We start from the raw sequence: 5568 nt of genomic DNA on the forward strand, positions 1-5568 counted from the left end.
CAGAGGAAATGACCGAGACCGAGATAGAGAAAAAAATTAAAAGAGAAAGATTAGAGAAACTAAGAAGAACAGAGACGAGAGAGAAAGATAGGAATGAGAGAGAAAGAGAGAAAATTAATGAGCAGAGAGAGAGAGAGATAGCTGAGAGAGAGACGGGGCGGGAGCGCCGAGAGAGAGCTAAGCAAGAATGAGAGAGAGAAAAAAAGAGAATAAATGAGAGAGAAAGAGAGAATGAGAGAGAGAGAGAGTGAGAATGAGATAGAAAGAGAAAGATGAGAGAGAGAGAGAGAATGAGAGAAAGAGAAAATGAATGAGATAGAGAGAGAGAGAAAAAGAGAGAGAGAAAGAGAGAATGAGAGAGAAAAAAAGAATAAATGAGAGAATGAGAGAGAGAGAGAGAGAGTGAGAATGAGATAGAAAGAGAAAGGTGAGAGAGAGAGAAAGAGACAGAGAAAGGAAGAGAATGAGAGAAAGACAATAAGATAATGAGAGAGAGAGGTAGAGAGAGAAAAGGGGAGAGAGAGAGTAAGAGAAAGAGAGAGAGAGAGAGAATGACAGAGAGAAGAAGAGAAAATGAGAGAGAGAAAGAGAGAATGAATGAGAGAGAGAGAAAGAGAAAGAGCGAGAGAGAATGAGAACGAGAGAGAGAAAGAGAGAGAATGAGAATGAGAGAGAAAGAGAGAATGAGAATGAGAGAGAAAGATAAAGATAAAGAGAGAAAGAATAGAGAGAAAGAGAAAGAGAGAGAATGAGAGAAAGAGAGAATGAATGAGAGAGAGAGAAAAAAAAAAGAGAAAAAAGAGAGAGAAAGAATGAGAGAATGCAACAGGTCATCGTGGGTCATTGCAACAGGTCATCGTGGGTCATTGCACAAGTCATCGTGGGTCATTGCAACAGGTCATCGTGGGTCATTGCAACAGGTCATCGTGAGTCATTGCAACAAGTCATCCTGGGTCAATGTAACAGGTCATCGTGGGTCATTGCACAAGTTATCGTGGGTCATTGTAACAGGTCATCTTGGGTCATAGCAACAGGTCATCGTAGGTGATTGCAACAGGTCAACGTGGGTCATTGCACAGGTTATCGTGGGTCATTGCAACAGGTCATCGTGAGTCATTGCAACAAGTCATCGTGGGTCTTTGCACAGGTCATTGCACAGGTTATCGTGGGTCATTGTAACAGGTCATCTTGGGTCATAGCAACAGGTCATCCTGGGTCAATGTAACAGGTCATCGTGGGTCATTGCACAAGTTATCGTGGGTGATTGCAACAGGTCAACGTGGGTCATTGCACAGGTTATCGTGGGTCATTGCAACAGGTCATCGTGGGTCATTACACAGGTTATCGTGGGTCATTGCAACAGGTCATCGTGGGTCATTACACAGGTTATCGTGGGTCATTGCAACAGGTCATCGTGGGTCATTACACAGGTTATCGTGGGTCATTGCAACAGGTCATCGTGGGTCATTACACAGGTTATCGTGGGTCATTGCAACAGGTCATCGTGGGTCATTACACAGGTTATCGTGGGTCATGGCAACAGGTCATCGTGGGTCATTACACAGGTTATCGTGGGTCATTGCAACAGGTCATCGTGGGTCATTACACAGGTTATCGTGGGTCATGGCAACAGGTCATCGTAGGTCATTGCACAGGTTATCGTGGGTCATTGCACAGGTAATCGTGGGTCATTGCAACAGGTCATCGTGGGTCATTACACAGGTTATCGTGGGTCATTGCAACAGGTCATCGTGGGTCATTTCACAGGTAATCGTGGGTCATTGCAACAGGTCATCGTGGGTCATTGCACAGGTAATCGTGGGTCATTGCAACAGGTAATCATGGGTCATTGCACAGGTTATCGTGGGTCATTGTACAGGTTATCGTGGGTCATTGCAACAGGTAATCATGGGTCATTGCACAGGTTATCGTGGGTCATTGCAGCAGGACATCGTGGGTCATTGCAACAGGTCATCGTGGGTCATTGTACAGGTTATCGTGGGTCATTGCAACAGGTCATCGTGGGTCATTGCAACAGGTCATCGTGGGTCATTACAACAAGACATCTTGGGTCATTACAACAGGCCATCGTGAGCCATTGCAACAGGTCACCGTGGGTCATTGCAACAGGTCATCGTGAGTCATTGCAACAGGTCAACACAGGAAAGGTCGAGGCAGCGGGTGCGGGTACCGAGGGAGCACAGCCTTGCTACCTTGAATAGCTCTTCGCCAGATCTGAAAACAAATATAAGCACATGAATAGGGGGTAACCAAAGATTATTTTAATAACTTTTAGAGCAGTTTTCTTTATTATCATTATCGTCAGTACCATTTTTTTAGTATTGATAATATTATCATCATTATTATAATGACAATTATCATTATCACTATTCTCTCCCACTCTCTCTCTCTCTCTCTCTCTCTCTCTCACACACACACACACACACACACACACACACACACACACACACACACACACACACACACACACACACACACACACACACACACTCACTCTCACTCATATCTCCCTCTTTCATCTCTCTCACTCATCTCTATCTCTCCCTCTCTTTTTCTCTCCACCTCTCTCTCTATCTCTGTCCACCTCTTTCTCTCTTTCTCTCTCTCTCTACACCTCTCTTCTCTCTCTCTTTCTCTACACCTCTCTCTCTCTCTCTCTCTCTCTCTTTCTCTCTCTCTCTATCCCTCCCTCCATCTCTCTCACAACCTCTTTTAATTTCTAATTTCTCTGTCTCTCATTCTCTCTCATTTTTCCTATTCCCCCCCCCCCTCTCTCTCTTTTTCTCTCTCTCAATCTCTCTCTCTCTCTCTCTCTCTCTTTCCCTCCCTCCCTCTTTCTCTTCTCTCTATCCAATTCCCTTTTTTTCTCTCTTTCTCTTTCAATCTGTCCTCTCTCTCATTCTCTCTGTTTCACAACCTCTTTTAATCTCTCCTCTCTCTGTCTCTCCATCTCTCTCTCTCTGTCTCTCTCTCTCTCTCTCTCTGTCTCTCTCTCTCTCTCTCTCTCTCTCTCTCTCTCTCTCTCTCTCTCTCTCCAGCTCGTCCTGTCTCTCCTCTCTCTCTCTCTCCTCTCGTCTCTCTTCTCCTGTCTCTCATCCATCTCTCTCCCTTCAGATCTCCTTTCTCGGTAGACTTGCCAATTCAGTCTCTCTCTCTCGTCATCCCTTCTCTATCTCTCTCTCTCCTCTCTTCTCTCCTCATTCACTTGCCATCCCTCCCTCTCTCCTCCTCACTCAATCTCTCCTACGCCTCCTCTCTCTCTTCTCGCCCATCTCTCCTTCTCGCCAGCTTCTTCTCTCCCTCACTCTTCTCCCATCTCCCTAACTCTCTCTCTCTCTACGTCCATTCTCTCTCTCTCTGCCGCTCACTTCCTCTCATCTCCTCGAGTCTTCCGTGTTTCCTCTCTCTTCTCCCTTCCTCTATTCTCCTCTCTCTCCAACTCCACATCTCTCCCCACTCAATTCCTCCTCTCTCATCTCTCTCTCTCTCGCATCTTCTCTCTGATATCTCGTCTCCGTCCTCCTCCCTCCACCTTCTCGCTTGTTGTCCTCTACGACCTCTCTCTCCTATCTCCTCTCTCCTCTCCTCTCTCTGTTTTTTCCTCCTCCACTTCCCCTCCTCGTCTCCTCTCTTTTCCCTTCCTCTCTTCTCTCTATTCCCCTCCGCTCTGTTTCCCCCCGTCCTCCCTCTCTGGCCGTCCTCTATTCTCTCTGGTCCAACGACATCTCTCACTCCCCTCATCATCTCCTTTCTCTCTCGTCTTCTCTCTCTCTCTATCCCTCTCTCATTCCTATTTCTCCTCTCTCTCTCTCCCTCTCTCAACTCCCTCCCTCTCTCAACTCCCTCCCTCTCTCAACTCCCTCCCTCTCTCAACTCCCTCCCTCTCTCACTCCTCCCTTCTCTTCGCACTCATCTCTCCTCGCAGCTTCTCCGTCTCCGTCTCTCTCTCTCTCTCCGTCTCTCTTCTCTCTCGTCTCTCTCATCTTCCTCTCTCTCTCTCTCTCTCTCTCTCTCTCACACACACACACACACACAACACACATACAACATCATACACACACACACACACACATTCCTTACTCTCACTCTCACTCATATGCGTCCCTCTCTCATCTTCTCTCATCTCATCCTATCTCTCCCTCATCTTGTCATTCTCTCCACTACATCTTTCGTCTAATCTCTCTCCGATCTCCTCTCGCTCTTCTCTACACCTCTCTCTCTCTCTTTCTCTTGCTCTCCAACCTCTTTTCCTCTTCTTTCTTTCTCTCTCTCTCTCTCTCGTCAGGTCTCTCTCTCGATCATCTCTCCTCTCTCTCTCTCTTCCATCCTCTCTCTCTCTCTCATCTCTCTCTCTCTCTCTCTAATCCGCTCTGAGGTCTAGCTGCCGTGGTGATTCGGACGTGTTTGTTTGCCTCCTCTTCTGCTCCGTCGCAGCCCCCGCAACTCAGCAAACCATGCCTTCTCATGGTCCCCGCAGTGTCAGAGGGTAAATCTGACCCGCTCCCCACAGGGTTTGAGGGGGCCAACCTGGGGGCTTTTCCCTGGGGTGCTTCATCGGGGGCAGCTAGCCCGAGCCCTCTTCCCCAGGGTAAGGGAACCCCTGGCCCGGGTAATGTGCCCAGTGTGGCCCCCCCTACCCAGGGTAACCGGGACCCCATCAGCCCTAGGATCCTGGGCCCCCCTGGCCAGCGTGGGTCAGAGCTTGCACCCCCCGCCCACGAGAATGGGCCAACCCCCCATGGCAGTCAGATCTCAAAGGCTTGCCCACCCAGGCCCAGGTGAGGTGTATTTTCTTCAGGCAACATCACCAGCAATGACTAACAAGTGCAAACAACCATACAGTAAAACAGGAAATCAATGGTATCAGTGCGGTCACGTGTTACAATAGTGCTTTAACACAATTTTTGTGCTTCAAATTGCAACAAAAAGGCCGTGGCCAAGGTCTGTCCTCAGTGTTCAAAATCAGAAAAATACTACAGACCGTCTTGAAATCCGAAGAGGGGGCCCCATGACATGCCTATCCAACCTATCAGACTCTAGAAAACCTAGAAATACGACACGGGACACTAAACGGATGACGAACTTTATCGTGCATACTATGCGTGGATCAATGTGTTGAAAAATCCAAACATTGTGTTTCGTAACAACAACGACGGACACTAAACCCACCCCAACAGAACGGTCGCCACCAAAGAAACCCAGGTATTTCAAACAACTTGTAAAATTCTTCCAAAAGTGTACAGAACCAGGGAAACACAGATTCTACAGTGGGCCCTCTTACACAGAAGACAAAATCTGATAGGAAAACAAGATCGACGGACCTCGCTGATCGGAATGTTTTCTGAACAGCAGGCATCTTTAAAAATAGAAATCATAGGTCCAAGGTGCAATATAGTCCCTCCCCCAACCTCCCATCTCCCATCCCATGGGCAGAATGCATACGAAACGTTTCCGTTTGCATCTCCTCCCCCTACCTCCCCCTCCAACCCCACATAAACCACATCGACCAGCAATCCGTCCACCCGATAACCCCCTCCTCTCTCTCCC

Source organism: Penaeus japonicus, unplaced genomic scaffold (assembly GCF_977035675.1).
Source record: "Penaeus japonicus unplaced genomic scaffold, GWHDUDI00000001_assembly GWHDUDI00000021, whole genome shotgun sequence".
Classification (NCBI taxonomy): Eukaryota; Metazoa; Arthropoda; class Malacostraca; order Decapoda; family Penaeidae; genus Penaeus; species Penaeus japonicus.